The following is a 17,824-nucleotide window of genomic DNA, read 5'->3' as shown; positions in this document are numbered from 1 at the left end:
TATCCCACCTTCACATATAGAGTGTCTACGGTTGTTCCAAAATATATATATAGATGGGTCAATATGATAAATCGAACCTTGTATACGTGTCCCGTTATATAAAGTGCGTAAAATAAATAAATGTATATCATGACCCATGCACCGGTGTTGTCTCAGAATTAATCCGACGTGTTGCGTACATGTGTCCCGACAGTAGTACAGTGCGAAAATTAAAATTGCGAGAATGTAAATTGCGGAAATGTAAATTGCGATAAATTAAATGTTAATCAGTTAGCTGGGAACAGTTAGCCGGAACAGTTAGCGTGAAATTCTTAATAAATTTTCAATTAGTTAAATCGTGTGTTTCTAACAATTTTAATATATCCAATGTTTTCTTCATTATGCCACTTGTTGGATTCTGATAAGTCAAAATCCGAATATGAAATGAGAATGGTTATTCTGGGATGAGCGGATACGAATACCGGTGGTTGTAAGTAGGATGATAGATAACCGTTGAATTAGATTCGAAGAATGTACAATGTAACTTATTAATGTGAATTCTAAATATTTCTCGGGTGTTACCCACCCGTTAAAATATTTTCATCATTAACAGTTGGTACGAAAGAAATTTTTAATTACATTCTTTATGAAAATATACTTGCATATATATTTTCTTCAGATGTAATAGTAGATTTAATGAGTCAATAAGATATTATACTCATTTGATTTATCGTTAACACTGGATTACATGATTTCTAAAACATTAGAGATTACATAATCACCATGTCGAACGAAGATATATGAGGTTAAACGTAAAGCGAAGGTAATCGATATAGGACGATATACCGAACGAAAATTTAGTAGATAGAACGATACGTAGAACGGTGACTATACTCATGGTATAGTTTATGACGTTGTGGTTTACGACGCGGTTGTGGCTACTGCTGATGTTTGTAACCGTCGTACCATATTTTCCATAGCCGTCACACGAACGCGAAGTTTGTTAACTTATACTTGTACACCGGAATGATTGGCGATTGAAGCGAGCGGATGTATAAAATTCGGAATATGAGCTGGTATATAATTATGATGAGATATCCGTAAAAAGGGGAAAAGAAATGGTTTCTCGAACAGGTTCGTCGGTAAGTGTTTCAGGTTTATCGTCAAAAGAGTAATTTAGTGGATAGAAAGGTTCCTCGATGTGAAATGATTTTCGGATGTCATATGATATTCTAACTATATAGAATATCTATATATATATCCAAAGATTTCATAGTCTTCAAAGGAATTTACGGCATATGTCAGGCAAATCTAGGATGCGCTAAAATATGAATTTCGTCTATACACCATCGATGCACTAAATGCAGTAAGACGTGTCTAGACTTAAGAATGCTAAGCAGGCAATTTCCCTAAAGATGATAAGCAGATGATTTCCGACTAAAGTGATAAGCAAAGCTTTTTGACAGGCAGACACGGTCGAAGTCCAGTCTCACTAATGCATCCTAACAACTACTAGTTAGACACACTAGTGGGTGACCTGGTTCGCTAAGAGCAACGCTCTGATACCACCTATAACGACCCGTTCCTAATCCATCCGGACAACGTCCATATCGATTACAAACGAATTATAATAGTTGATAACATCGCGAGGTATTTGACCTCTATATGATACATTTTACAAACGTTGCATTTATTCTTAAAAAGGCAAACTATCATTACATCAAAATTGATATGCTCGTCTAACATTTTACAATATCCAAATGGCTTAATATTAGCCCTTAATGATCTTCAATGACTCGAATGCAACGTTCGTGTATCATGGCTTAAATGGTCCCAACTAGTATCCTTTATATGAGCTAATGCACAGCGGAAGACTTAATTCGTACCTGAGAATAAACATGCTTTAAAGTGTCAACCAAAAGGTTGGTGAGTTCATAAGTTTATCGTATCAACAGTTATCAAAAGTTTCAATAGACCACAAGATTTCATAGTTATAAATATCTGTACACTCGCAAGTGTATAAAAGCATTCTAAGTGGTTGAGCACTTGGTAACCATACTTAACATTTAATCACGTCGCATATTCCCTTTAATATGAAATCTTACTACACCGTACCAAGGTGTAGTCGCAAAACGAAGTACTGTGCAACCGTTGAATACTGGTCGTCCAGTCCGGTTGGGGTTGTCAGGCCCGATAGATCTATCAACAGGATTCGCGTTTACAATACCGCTGTAAATATTAGTTACCAAGCTACAGGGAAGTATGCCAGTGGTACAACTCAACGTAGAATGTGTTTTTAGTACTTGTGTCTATTTCGTAAACATTTATAAAAGCTTCGCATGTATTCTCAGTCCCAAAAATATATATATATTGCAAAAGCAATTAAAAAGGGAGCAAATGAAACTCACCAATTGTATTTTGTAGTAAAAATACATATAACATCATTGATAACTTATAAGGTTTGGCCTTCGATTCACGAACCTAATTAATTATATAATTATATATATTGATTAATATCTAAATAACAATTAAAGTCAAATTATAGTGTACCAATCCTAATGCTCGAGACTAATATGTAAAAGTTAACAAAAATTCATTTGACTCAAAAATGATTTCCAAAAATTCATTCATGTTTAAATATAATTAAATATTGTTGTCAAATATTTCATAAAATTATATAATTTTTATAATTAAAACTTTATTAAAAAAAAAATATATACGAAATGATAAGTTAGCAATATTTTCATTAAAAATAATATTTTTAATAGAAATAATAATTTTAGTGTCAATGAAAATAAATTAATAGTTTTATTAATAATAATGATCAAAAATATTAGTTTAATAGTTTTTGATAAAAATATCAATTGTATTTAGATATAATAACAATGATAGTACTATTTTGATAATAATAATACTTATAATAACAATCTAATAATAATAATGATTTTAACGATATCGTAAATAAAATGTAAAAATGTTCATTTTTAAACAATTTGTACAAAAGTTCGATTGACTATAACTTCAAATCCATCCGTCGAATTCTTTCGACATCTGAATGAAAAGTTTATAGTTTTTCGCCACCTTTCCAAAAACATATTATTCATATACCTTATTTCAACTGCAAGAGTAACTAATTCAGATTCTATCCTAAAAATATATTTTAACAAAAATAGATATAAAAATATACACGATCCTAATTTCTCGAGCACCAGTCAGGGACACACTAAAAGTAAATAAAAGTTAAGTTTAGAGTGCTTACGTATCAATATTGAGATTCAATATTGCAGGATATTATTTAGACGCAACAGAGATGACAAACACTAGTTTGTCTCATGATCAAAACCCCCGATCCGTACCCATAACTTTCATAGATTTGACCCATAATCTCCTTAATATTATCCCATTCATAAAACCAGTTTTGGAACACTTGGATAGAACCCCGTCATAGAATCTTTGTATAAATTTTGGTACAATAAATACTCTTGATCTTAAAATTAATACTAATCTTAATCTTTAATCTTAATAATAATTTTAATAATAATAATAATAATAATAATAATAATAATAATAATAATAATAATAATATAAATTTTATAAGTTTACAGAGTATTATTATGTGTATATATGTGTGTGTGCGATGTTTGATGAAATGAAAAATAATAGAAGGCCTTTTAAAGAAAATTTTCGTCACCTAACTACTTTATGTCGGCAAAACATTACACGATTCGTGTAAATGGGTACACGATTCGTGTAAGGTATAGTCACGAAAGTTGTAGATTTTTGAGTTACGGTCGTTTGGACACCAAGATCACCCTTTTTCGAGTCCGAATGAATTAGTTATGATTTTTCTCGTGCAAGTGCGCAGGTTTAGTGATTTCCAACATTTTAACTTGAAATCTTGTGATGAAATGTTGTAGTCTTTTGGTGCTCATTAAAAATCTTTATATTATCTTTATTTTTATTTTTATATCATTGAAAATCCCTAAAAATATTTTATAATCAAATTATATTATATCAAAAAAAAATGTTCGTTGTTTAACTAAGTATTTTTAAATACAAAACGTTTTATATTTAGCTAAAGACTATATTTAATCATTTTGTAAAAATACATAAATATATATTTAATAAACACGCTTTATTTAAATATTCATTTTTATTAAAATCACGGACCGTTATCATTTACAATTTGTCAAAAGGTTTCAAGAAAAATTCCAACTTTTAAGATAACGTTAAAAATCTTTATTCTTATCAAAATGGTTTGATAATAATTTGACGAAAGTGGTTTCAGATATTTATAAAAATTATAATCCTTTTTAAAGAAGACGTGACATATAAATCATATTTTATAATTTCTAAAATAATAACAGATAACTATATTAAACTTAATAATTACACCTTGACATGTAGTAAAAATATATTATCTTTTACTCTCGCCGATAAATATAGTATTCTTATATCGAAACCAAATATTACATATCTAATACCTTGTTAACGTTATCAATTAATAAATATATATCATATATACACATAAAAGTTCGTAAATCGTTAGGCTTGGTCAATGGGTAACTAATCATTCAAATATAGATTTCAGACTTTCTAGACTCAACATTAAGGTTTTTGCTTATCGTGTCGGAAATATATAGAGTTTAAGGTTTAAATTTGGTCGGAAATTTCCGGGTCGTTACAGAATGTTTTATTAAACAGTTGTAATCCGATGTTCTTTTTCTCACTTTGGTGAGAAGTGAACATCACTAACCCGTTAGCATAACATGCTTCTTTATGTTGCATGTTAGAAGCTCTTTCTAACTCATGAAGTCCTATGTTTAGATATGTTAAGTCAAAATAGGTTCTTAACCTGTATCGTAAAATTGCATTTGGGTTCCCCGCATTTAATGCTTTAAAGAAAACACGGCGTAACTTACGGTCTCCCCAATGTGATATACCCCATCTTTCAAATGAAAGCCTTTTATAAACTAAGGCATGCCTGGAACGTTCATCAAATGTTCTACACACTAATTTCGCCGTAAATAATTGTGCCGACGAATTCTGACCGACTTTAGACAAGATTTCATCAATCATGTCCCCGGGTAGGTCTTCTAAAATTTTTGGTTGTCTATCCTTAACATCCTTTTTTGTTTTTATACTGTAAAAATAGACAAGGGTTAGATTCGTAAAAGATAATTATCAAATAATACAAGCAATTTTCACATACAACATAAAAGTACAAGCACACTTATTTTACATATTTTACACCTCATGATTACAACTCTTTATTCCGACTCACTAGTTTCTTCCTCTTCGGACCTGTTTCGTTTTGCTAATTTTTTAGGGATATATGATATTCCTCTAATACGAGCCGTTGTTTTCATAAATGGTTTAGAAAAATCTGGTGGCTTAGAGGTTCCCGGGTTATTGTTACAACTTAAGAAATACGAGTGTTGACGATACATATAAAGTTCATCGGGGTTGGAATCAGGTTTCTCTATTTTGATGCCCTTTTCCTTATTATTTTCTTTTGCTTTTTCAAATTGGGTCGTGGTAATTTCTATAACATCATCGGAATCCTCATCGGGATTCGATTCATCTGAAAATTGGTAATCTTCCCAATATTTTGCTTCCTCGGTGGAAACACCATTGACCATTATTAATTTTGGTCCATTGATTGAGGGTTTTCTTTTATTTATCTATTTTTTTGTGGTTCCTAATATTTCCTCCTCCGGAACCTCTTCTTCTTTCGGTTCCTCTACTTCCGGTTCCTCTCTTCCGGTTTCTCTTCGGGAATTTGTGAATCTTCCCAATATATATTCGACTCTTCATTATTATTAGGTGAGTCGATGGGATTTGTACTAGAGGTAGACATCTATCACACAATATCAAACACGTTAAGAGATTAATATATCACATAATATTTACATGTTACAATTTGTAGTTTCCAACCAAAAAAAAAATATTAAGCAATCATTTTTAAAGAAAACACGGTCGAAGTCCAGACTCACTAATGCATCCTAACAAACTCGATAAGACACACTAATGCAAATTTTCTGGTTCTCTAAGACCAACGCTCGAATACCAACTGAAATGTCTCGTTCATATTGAATATAAACGTTCCATATTAATTGATTTCGTTGCGAGGTTTTGACCTCAATATGAGACGTTTTTCAAAGACTGCATTCGTTTTTAAAACAAACCATAACCTTTATTTTATCGATAAAGGTTTAAAAAGCATTACGTAGATTATCAAATAATGATAATCTAAAATGTACTGTTTACACACGACCATTACATAAAGGTTTACAATAATAATATGTTACATCAAAATAAGTTCTTGAATGCAGTTTTTACACAATATCATACAAACATAGACTCCAAATCTTGTCCTTAATTTAGTATGCAATAGCGAAAGCTCTTAATAATCACCTGAGAATAAACATGCTTTAAACGTCAACAAGAATGTTGGTGAGTTATAGGTTTAACCTATATATTATCAAATCATAATAATAGACCACAAGATTTCATTTTTATAACACATCTCATATCAGGCATTTCGTAAACTGCATAGAGATAAAAATCATTCATATGTTGAACACCTGGTAACCGACATTAACTTAATGCAAAGAATATCCCCAAACAGAACCTCTCGTCTGTATAATAATCTCGATGTACTAAAGCCATCCATAACCTGAATGGGGGTTTGTTAGGCCCAATAGATCTATCTTTAGGATTCGCGTCAATTAGGGGCCATTTCTCTAATTCTTAGGTTACCAGACTTGAAGGGCGATATTCGGTTTAATAATCTAACCAGAGAATGTAGTTTCGCATACTTGTGTCTATTTTTTAAAACATTTATAAAACTGCATGTATTCTCATCCCAAAAATATTAGATTTTAAAAATGGGACTATAACTCACTTTTACAGATTTTTCCTTCGTCGGAAATAAGACTTTTCACTAGTCGATTCACGAACCTATAATAAATATGTACATATATATCTAAGTATGATCAAAATATATTCACAACATTTTTATTACGTTTTAATGATTTAAGTTTATTAAGTTAGCAGTCCTCGTTAGTAACCTACAACTAGTTGTCCACAGTTAGATATACAGAAATAAATCAATATATATTATCTTGAATCAATCCACGACCCAGTGTATACATGTCTCAGGCTAGATCACAACTCAAAGTATATATATATTTGGAATCAACCTCAACCCTGTATAGCGAACTCAAGCATTACAACATATAGAGTGTCTATGGTTGTTCCAAACAATATATATAGATGGGTCGATATGATATGTCAAAACATTATATACGTGTCTATGGTATCTCAAGATTACATAGTATATGTTATAATACATGTATAATACAATATAAGTTAGCTAGGATATGATTAGTATAGATTTGTTACAAATTACACGTAGCTACAACAAGCAAAATTATCCAATGTTGTTTTACCCATAACTTCTTCGTTTTAAATCCGTTTTGAGTGATTCAAGTCGATATGGTTTCATAATAAACTGTAATTTATGAAACGAAACAGAAAAAGTATAAGTTTATAGTTGGAAATGAAATGTCCCGTTCTTATTGATTAAAAACGTTCCATATTAATTGATTTCGTTGCGAGGTTTTGACCTCTATATGAGACGTTTTTCAAAGACTGCATTCATTTTTAAAACAAACCATAACCTTTATTTCATAAATAAAGGTTTAAAAAGCTTTACGTAGATTATCAAATAATGATAATCTAAAATATCCTGTTTACACACGACCATTACATAATGGTTTACAATACAAATATGTTACATCGAAATCAGTTTCTTGAATGCAGTTTTTACACAATATCATACAAACATGGACTCCAAATCTTGTCCTTATTTTAGTATGCAACAGCGGAAGCTCTTAATATTCACCTGAGAATAAACATGCTTTAAACGTCAACAAAAATGTTGGTGAGTTATAGGTTTAACCTATATATATCAAATCGTAACAATAGACCACAATATTTCATATTTCAATACACATCCCATACATAGAGATAAAAATCATTCATATGGTGAACACCTGGTAACCGACAATAACAAGATGCATATATAAGAATATCCCCATCATTCCGGGACACCCTTCGGATATGATATAAATTTCGAAGTACTAAAGCATCCGGTACTTTGGATGGGGTTTGTTAGGCCCAATAGATCTATCTTTAGGATTCGCGTCAATTAGGGTGTCTGTTCCCTAATTCTTAGATTACCAGACTTAATAAAAAGGGGCATATTCGATTTTGATAATTCAACCATAGAATGTAATTTCACGTACTTGTGTCTATTTTGTAAATCATTTATAAAACCTGCATGTATTCTCATCCCAAAAATATTAGATTTTAAAAGTGGGACTATAACTCACTTTCACAGATTTTTACTTCGTCGGGAAGTAAGACTTGGCCACTGTTGATTCACGAACCTATAACAATATATACATATATATTAAAGTATGTTCAAAATATATTTACAACACTTTTAATATATTTTGATGTTTTAAGTTTATTAAGTCAGCTGTCCTCGTTAGTAACCTATAACTAGTTGTCCACAGTTAGATGTACAGAAATAAATCGATAAATATTATCTTGAATCAATCCACGACCCAGTGTATACGTATCTCAGTATTGATCACAACTCAAACTATATATATTTTGGAATCAACCTCAACCCTGTATAGCTAACTCCAACATTCACATATAGAGTGTCTATGGTTGTTCCGAAATATATATAGATGTGTCGACATGATAGGTCGAAACATTGTATACGTGTCTATGGTATCTCAAGATTACATAATATACAATACAAGTTGATTAAGTTATGGTTGGAATAGATTTGTTACCAATTTTCACGTAGCTAAAATGAGAAAAATTATCCAATCTTGTTTTACCCATAACTTCTTCATTTTAAATCCGTTTTGAGTGAATCAAATTGCTATGATTTCATATTGAACTCTATTTTATGAATCTAAACAGAAAAAGTATAGGTTTATAGTCGGAAAAATAAGTTACAAGTCGTTTTTGTAAAGGTAGTCATTTCAGTCGAAAGAACGACGTCTAGATGACCATTTTAGAAAACATACTTCCACTTTGAGTTTAACCATAATTTTTGGATATAGTTTCATGTTCATAATAAAAATCATTTTCTCAGAATAACAACTTTTAAATCAAAGTTTATCATAGTTTTTAATTAACTAACCCAAAACAGCCCGCGGTGTTACTACGACGGCGTAAATCCGGTTTTACGGTGTTTTTCGTGTTTCCAGGTTTTAAATCATTAAGTTAGCATATCATATAGATATAGAACATGTGTTTAGTTGATTTTAAAAGTCAAGTTAGAAGGATTAACTTTTGTTTGCGAACAAGTTTAGAATTAACTAAACTATGTTCTAGTGATTACAAGTTTAAACCTTCGAATAAGATAGCTTTATATGTATGAATCGAATGATGTTATGAACATCATTACTACCTTAATTTCCTTGGATAAACCTACTGGAAAAGAGAAAAATGGATCTAGCTTCAATGGATCCTTGGATGGCTCGAAGTTCTTGAAGCAGAATCATGACACGAAAACAAGTTCAAGTAAGATCATCACTTGAAATAAGATTGTTATAGTTATAGAAATTGAACCAAAGTTTGAATATGATTATTACCTTGTATTAGAATGATAACCTACTGTAAGAAACAAAGATTTCTTGAGGTTGGATGATCACCTTACAAGATTGGAAGTGAGCTAGCAAACTTGAAAGTATTCTTGATTTTATGAAACTAGAACTTTTGGAATTTATGAAGAACACTTAGAACTTGAAGATAGAACTTGAGAGAGATCAATTAGATGAATAAAATTGAAGAATGAAAGTGTTTGTAGGTGTTTTTGGTCGTTGGTGTATGGATTAGATATAAAGGATATGTAATTTTGTTTTCATGTAAATAAGTCATGAATGATTACTCATATTTTTGTAATTTTATGAGATATTTCATGCTAGTTGCCAAATGATGGTTCCCACATGTGTTAGGTGACTCACATGGGCTGCTAAGAGCTGATCATTGGAGTGTATATACCAATAGTACATACATCTAAAAGCTGTGTGTTGTACGAGTACGAATACGGGTGCATACGAGTAGAATTGTTGATGAAACTGAACGAGGATGTAATTGTAAGCATTTTTGTTAAGTAGAAGTATTTTGATAAGTGTATTGAAGTCTTTCAAAAGTGTATAAATACATATTAAAACACTACATGTATATACATTTTAACTGAGTCGTTAAGTCATCGTTAGTCGTTACATGTAAGTGTTGTTTTGAAACCTTTAGGTTAACGATCTTGTTAAATGTTGTTAACTCAATGTTTATAATATCAAATGAGATTTTAAATTATTATATTATCATGATATTATCATGTATGAATTTCTCTTAATATGATATATATACATTAAATGTCTTTACAACGATAATCGTTACATATATGTCTCGTTTAAAAATCATTAAGTTAGTAGTCTTGTTTTTACATATGTAGTTCATTGTTAATATACTTTATGATATGTTTTCTTATCATAGTATCATGTTAACTATATATATATATATCCATATATATGTCATCATATAGTTTTTACAAGTTTTAACGTTCGTGAATCACCGATCAACTTGGGTGGTCAATTGTCTATATGAAACATATTTCAATTAATCAAGTCTTAACAAGTTTGATTGCTTAACATGTTGGAAACATTTAATCATGTAAATATCAATCTCAATTAATATATATAAACATGGAAAAGTTCGGGTCACTACAGTACCTACCCGTTAAATAAATTTCGTCCCGAAATTTTAAGCTGTTGAAGGTGTTGACGAATCTTCTGGAAATAGATGCGGGTATTTCTTCTTCATCTGATCTTCACGCTCCCAGGTGAACTCGGGTCCTCTACGAGCATTCCATCGAACCTTAACAATTGGTATCTTGTTTTGCTTAAGTCTTTTAACCTCACGATCCATTATTTCGACGGGTTCTTCGATGAATTGAAGTTTTTCATTGATTTGGATTTCATCTAACGGAATAGTGAGATCTTATTTAGCAAAACATTTCTTTAAATTCGAGACGTGGAAAGTGTTATGTACAGCCGCGAGTTGTTGAGGTAACTCTAGTCGGTAAGCTACTGGTCCGACACGATCAATAATCTTGAATGGTCCAATATACCTTGGATTTAATTTCCCTCGTTTACCAAATCGAACAACGCCTTTCCAAGGTGCAACTTTAAGCATGACCATCTCTCCAATTTCAAATTCTATATCTTTTCTTTTAATGTCAGCGTAGCTCTTTTGTCGACTTTGGGCGGTTTTCAACCGTTGTTGAATTTGGATGATCTTCTCGGTAGTTTCTTGTATAATCTCCGGACCCGTAATCTGTCTATCCCCCACTTCACTCCAACAAATCGGAGACCTGCACTTTCTACCATAAAGTGCTTCAAACGGCGCCATCTCAATGCTTGAATGGTAGCTGTTGTTGTAGGAAAATTCTGCTAACGGTAGATGTCGATCCCAACTGTTTCCGAAATCAATAACACATGCTCGTAGCATGTCTTCAAGCGTTTGTATCGTCCTTTCGCTCTGCCCATCAGTTTGTGGATGATAGGCAGTACTCATGTCTAGACGAGTTCCTAATGCTTGCTGTAATGTCTGCCAGAATCTTGAAATAAATCTGCCATCCCTATCAGAGATAATAGAGATTGGTATTCCATGTCTGGAGACGACTTCCTTCAAATACAGTCGTGCTAACTTCTCCATCTTGTCATCTTCTCTTATTGGTAGGAAGTGTGCTGATTTGGTGAGACGATCAACTATTACCCAAATAGTATCAAAACCACTTGCAGTCCTTGGCAATTTAGTGATGAAATCCATGGTAATGTTTTCCCATTTCCATTCCGGGATTTCGGGTTGTTGAAGTAGACCTGATGGTTTCTGATGCTCAGCTTTGACCTTAGAACACGTCAAACATTCTCCTACGTATTTAGCAACATCGGCTTTCATACCCGGCCACCAAAAATGTTTCTTGAGATCCTTGTACATCTTCCCCGTTCCAGGATGTATTGAGTATCTGGTTTTATGAGCTTCTCTAAGTACCATTTCTCTCATATCTCCAAATTTTAGTACCCAAATCCTTTCAGCCCTATACCGGGTTCCGTCTTCCCGAATATTAAGATGCTTCTCCGATCCTTTGGGTATTTCATCCTTTAAATTTCCCTCTTTTAAAACTCCTTGTTGCGCCTCCTTTATTTGAGTAGTAATGTTATTATGAATCATTATATTCATAGATTTTACTCTAATGGGTTCTCTGTCCTTCCTGCTCAAGGCATCGGCTACCACATTTGCCTTCCCCGGGTGGTAACGAATCTCAAAGTCGTAATCATTCAATAATTCAATCCACCTACGCTGCCTCATATTCAGTTGTTTCTGATTAAATATGTGTTGAAGACTTTTGTGGTCGGTATATATAATACTTTTGACCCCATATAAGTAGTGCCTCCAAGTCTTTAATGCAAAAACAACCGCGCCTAATTCCAAATCATGCGTCGTATAATTTTGTTCGTGAATCTTCAATTGTCTAGACGCATAAGCAATCACCTTCGTTCGTTGCATTAATACACAATCGAGACCTTGCTTTGATGCATCACAATAAATCACAAAATCATCATTCCCTTCAGGCAATGACAATATAGGTGCCGTAGTTAGCTTTTTCTTCAATAACTGAAACGCTTTCTCTTGTTCATCATTCCATTCAAATTTCTTCCCTTTATGCGTTAATGCAGTCAAGGGTTTTGCTATTCTGGAAAAGTCTTGGATGAACCTTCTGTAGTAACCAGCTAGTCCTAAAAACTGGCGTATGTGTTTTGGAGTTTTCGGGGTTTCCCACTTTTCAACAGTTTCTATCTTTGCCGGATCCACCTTAATACCTTCTTTGTTCACTATGTGACCGAGGAATTGAACTTCTTCCAACCAAAATGCACACTTTGAAAACTTAGCGTACAATTCTTCCTTCCTCAATACTTCTAACACCTTTCTCAAATGTTCACCGTGTTCTTGGTCATTCTTTGAGTAAATAAGTATGTCATCAATGAAAACAATGACAAACTTGTCAAGGTATGGTCCACACACTCGGTTCATAAGGTCCATGAACACAGCTGGTGCATTAGTTAAACCAAACGGCATGACCATAAACTCGTAATGACCGTAACGTGTTCTGAAAGCAGTCTTTGGAATATCATCTTCTTTCACCCGCATTTGATGATACCCGGAACGTAAGTCAATCTTTGAATAAACAGACGAGCCTTGTAGTTGATCAAATAAGTCGTCGATTCTCGGTAGTGGGTAGCGGTTCTTGATGGTAAGTTTGTTCAACTCTCGGTAGTCGATACACAACCTGAATGTACCATCTTTCTTCTTGACAAACAAAACAGGAGCTCCCCACGGTGATGTGCTTGGTCGAATGAAACCACGCTCTAAAAGTTCTTGTAATTGGCTTTGCAGTTCTTTCATCTCGCTGGGTGCGAGTCTGTAAGGAGCACGAGCTATTGGTGCAGCTCCTGGTACAAGATCTATTTGAAATTCAACGGATCGATGTGGGGGTAATCCCGGTAATTCTTTCGGAAATACATCGGGAAATTCTTTTGCAATGGGGACATCATTGATGCCCTTTTCTTCAGTTTGTACTTTCTCGACGTGTGCTAGAACCGCATAGCAACCTTTTCTTATTAGTTTTTGTGCCTTCAAATTACTAATAAGATGTAGCTTCGTGTTGCCCTTTTCTCCGTACACCATTAAGGGTTTTCCTTTTTCTCGTATAATGCGAATTGCATTTTTGTAACAAACGATCTCCGCTTTCACTTCTTTCAACCAGTCCATACCGATTATCACATCAAAACTCCCTAACTCTACTGGTATCAAATCAATCTTAAATGTTTCGCTAACCAGTTTAATTTCTCGATTCCGACATATATTATCTGCTGAAATTAATTTACCATTTGCTAATTCGAGTAAAAATTTACTATCCAAAGGCGTCAATGGACAACTTAATTTAGCACAAAAATCTCTACTCATATAGCTTCTATCCGCACCCGAATCAAATAAAACGTAAGCAGATTTATTGTCAATAAGAAACATACCCGTAACAAGCTCCGGGTCTTCCTGTGCCTCTATCGCATTAATATTGAAAACTCTTCCACGGCCTTGTCCATTCGTGTTCTCCTGGTTCGGGCAATTTCTAATAATGTGGCCTGGTTTTCCACATTTATAACAAACTACATTGGCATAACTTGCTCCGACACTACTTGCTCCGCCATTACTCGTTCCGACACCATTTGTTCCTTTCGTTCTATTAGCCCCTGGTCCGTAGACCTCACACTTCGCCGCGCTATGACCATTTCTTTTACACTTGTTGCAAAATTTGGTGCAGAACCCCGAGTGATTCTTTTCACACCTTTGGCATAGCTGCTTCTGATTGTTGTTGTTGTTGCGGTTATTATTGTTGTTGGGATGATTGTTGTAGTTGCTGTTGTTGTTGTTGTTGTTGTTGTTGGGCCGTTTGTTGTAGTTGCGATTGATGTTGCGATTGTTGGGATAATTGTTGCGATTATTGTTGTAATTACTGTTGTTGTTGTATTGGTGATTCTTATCACCGTTTTCCTCCCACTTTCTTTTGACTTGCTTCACATTGGCCTCTTCAGCAGTCTGTTCTTTAATTCTTTCTTCAATCTGGTTCACTAGTTTGTGAGCCATTCTACATGCCTGTTGTATGGAGGCGGGCTCGTGTGAACTTATATCTTCTTGGATTCTTTCCGGTAATCCTTTCACAAACGCGTCGATCTTCTCTTCCTCATCTTCGAATGCTCCCGGACACAATAGGCACAATTCTGTGAATCGTCTTTCGTACGTGGTAATATCAAATCCTTGGGTTCGTAACCCTCTAAGTTCTGTCTTGAGCTTATTGACCTCGGTTCTGGGACGGTACTTCTCGTTCATCAAGTGCTTGAATGCTGACCACGGTAGTGCGTACGCATCATCTTGTCCCACTTGCTCTAGATAGGTATTCCACCATGTTAACGCAGAACCTGTGAAGGTATGCGTAGCGTACTTCACTTTGTCCTCTTCAGTACACTTACTTATGGCAAACACCGATTCAACCTTCTCGGTCCACCGTTTCAATCCGATCGGTCCTTCGGTTCCATCAAATTCCAAAGGTTTGCAGGCAGTGAATTCTTTGTAGGTGCATCCTACACGATTTCCTGTACTGCTAGATCCAAGGTTATTGTTGGTATGTAGCGCAGCCTGTACTGCGGCTATGTTTGAAGCTAGAAAAGTACGGAATTCCTCTTCATTCATATTCACGGTGTGTCGAGTAGTCGGTGCCATTTCCTTCAAAATAGTTAAATGGAACAAGTTAATCATACAGAATATTAAGAGTAGTTAATAGTATTTCGTAGCATAATATGAACTCATTTATAAAAGCTTTTTCTTCATATTAGCGTTTTATAAGTTTAAATTCGGGTAGTACCTACCCGTTAAGTTCATACTTAGTAGCTAATATACAATTCAACTACTACAATTCTATATGAAAAACTGATTGTAATAATATTTCGCGTTCAAACTTTTATACAATATTTTACAAACTTACAATACCGCTTATTTTACATAAAGCATGAAATATAGCACACAATAACTTTGATACAAGATAGTTGTGAAGACAATTCTAGCTAGTACACAAGTCGTTCGGCAAAGGCAATAAAGACACGTAATTCATACGTCCAGAAACAAGTCATGCATTCTGGTTTTACTAGGACTACTTCCCATCCTTGGTCTTGTGCAACATAACCGTTATGGCCGTTGATAAGACAGCGTGTTGTAACGTCATCAAAGGGACGAGGGTTACGTAATGTCCAACAGTCCCGTAATAATCTAAAAACCTCATTTCTTACCCCAATTACCGACTCCGTCACTTGTGGAAACGTTTTGTTTAATAGTTGTAGCCCGATGTTCTTGTTCTCACTTTGGTGAGAAGCGAACATTACTAATCCGTAAGCATAACATGCTTCTTTATGTTGCATGTTAGCCGCTTTTTCTAAATCACGAAGTCCAATATTCGGATATATTGAGTCAAAATAATTTCTTAACCCGTTGCGTAAAATAGCATTTGGGTTCCCCGCAATATATGCGTCAAAGTAAACACATCGTAACTTATGGGTTTCCCAATGTGATATCCCCCATCTTTCAAACGAAAGTCTCTTATAAACCAAGACATTCTTGGAACGTTCTTCGAATGTCTTACAAACTGATCTCGCCTTAAATAGTTGTGCCGAAGAATTCTGGCCGACTCTAGACAAGATTTCATCAATCATGTCTCCGGGTAGGTCTCTTAAAATATTGGGTTGTCTATCCATTTTGTGTTTTTAAACTGTAAAATAGACAAGAGTTAGTTTCATAAAAAAATACTTATTAATACAAGCAATTTTTACATATATCATAAAGCATAAGAATACTATATTACATATATTACACCACACGAATACAACTATCTTATTCCGACTCGCTCGTTTCTTCTTCTTCGGTTTTGGTTCGTTTTGCCAAGTTTCTAGGGATATATGATGTTCCCCTAATACGAGCCGTCGTTGTCCACATTGGTTTAGAAAAACCTGGTGGTTTAGAGGTTCCCGGGTCATTGTTACAACTTATGGACTTCGGGGGTTGACGATACATATAAAGTTCATCGGGGTTGGAATTAAATTTCTCTATTTTTATGCCCTTTCCCTTATTATTTTCTTTTGCCTTTTTAAATTCAGTTGGGGTAATTTCTATAACATCATCGGAATTCTCGTCGGAATCCGATTCATCGGAGAATTGGTAATCCTCCCAATATTTTGCTTCCTTGGCGGAAACACCATTGACCATAATTAACTTTGGTCGGTTGGTTGAGGATTTTCTTTTACTTAACCGTTTTATTATTTCCCCCACCGGTTCTATTTCTTCATCCGGTTCCGATTCTTCTTCCGGTTCCGATTCTTCTTCCGGTTCCGACTCTTCTTCCGGTTCCTCTTCGGGAACTTGTGAATCAGTCCACAAATCATTCCAATTTACATTTGACTCTTCATTATTATTAGGTGAGTCAATGGGACTTGTTCTAGAGGTAGACATCTATCACATAATATCAAACACGTTAAGAGATTAATATATCACATAATATTCATATGTTAAAAATATATAGTTTCCAACAAAAATGTTAAGCAATCATTTTTAAAGAAAACACGGTCGAAGTCCAGACTCACTAATGCATCCTAACAAACTCGATAAGACACACTAATGCGAATTTTCTGGTTCTCTAAGACCAACGCTCGGATACCAACTGAAATGTCCCGTTCTTATTGATTAAAAACGTTCCATATTAATTGATTTCGTTGCGAGGTTTTGACCTCTATATGAGACGTTTTTCAAAGACTGCATTCATTTTTAAAACAAACCATAACCTTTATTTCATAAATAAAGGTTTAAAAAGCTTTACGTAGATTATCAAATAATGATAATCTAAAATATCCTGTTTACACACGACCATTACATAATGGTTTACAATACAAATATGTTACATCGAAATCAGTTTCTTGAATGCAGTTTTTACACAATATCATACAAACATGGACTCCAAATCTTGTCCTTATTTTAGTATGCAACAGCGGAAGCTCTTAATATTCACCTGAGAATAAACATGCTTTAAACGTCAACAAAAATGTTGGTGAGTTATAGGTTTAACCTATATATATCAAATCGTAACAATAGACCA

The sequence above is a fragment of the Rutidosis leptorrhynchoides genome, chromosome 6, assembly GCF_046630445.1.
Source record: "Rutidosis leptorrhynchoides isolate AG116_Rl617_1_P2 chromosome 6, CSIRO_AGI_Rlap_v1, whole genome shotgun sequence".
In the NCBI taxonomy this organism is placed as follows: domain Eukaryota; kingdom Viridiplantae; phylum Streptophyta; class Magnoliopsida; order Asterales; family Asteraceae; genus Rutidosis; species Rutidosis leptorrhynchoides.
The sequence above is the reverse complement of the archived record's forward strand: the minus strand, read 5'-3'. Positions refer to the sequence as shown.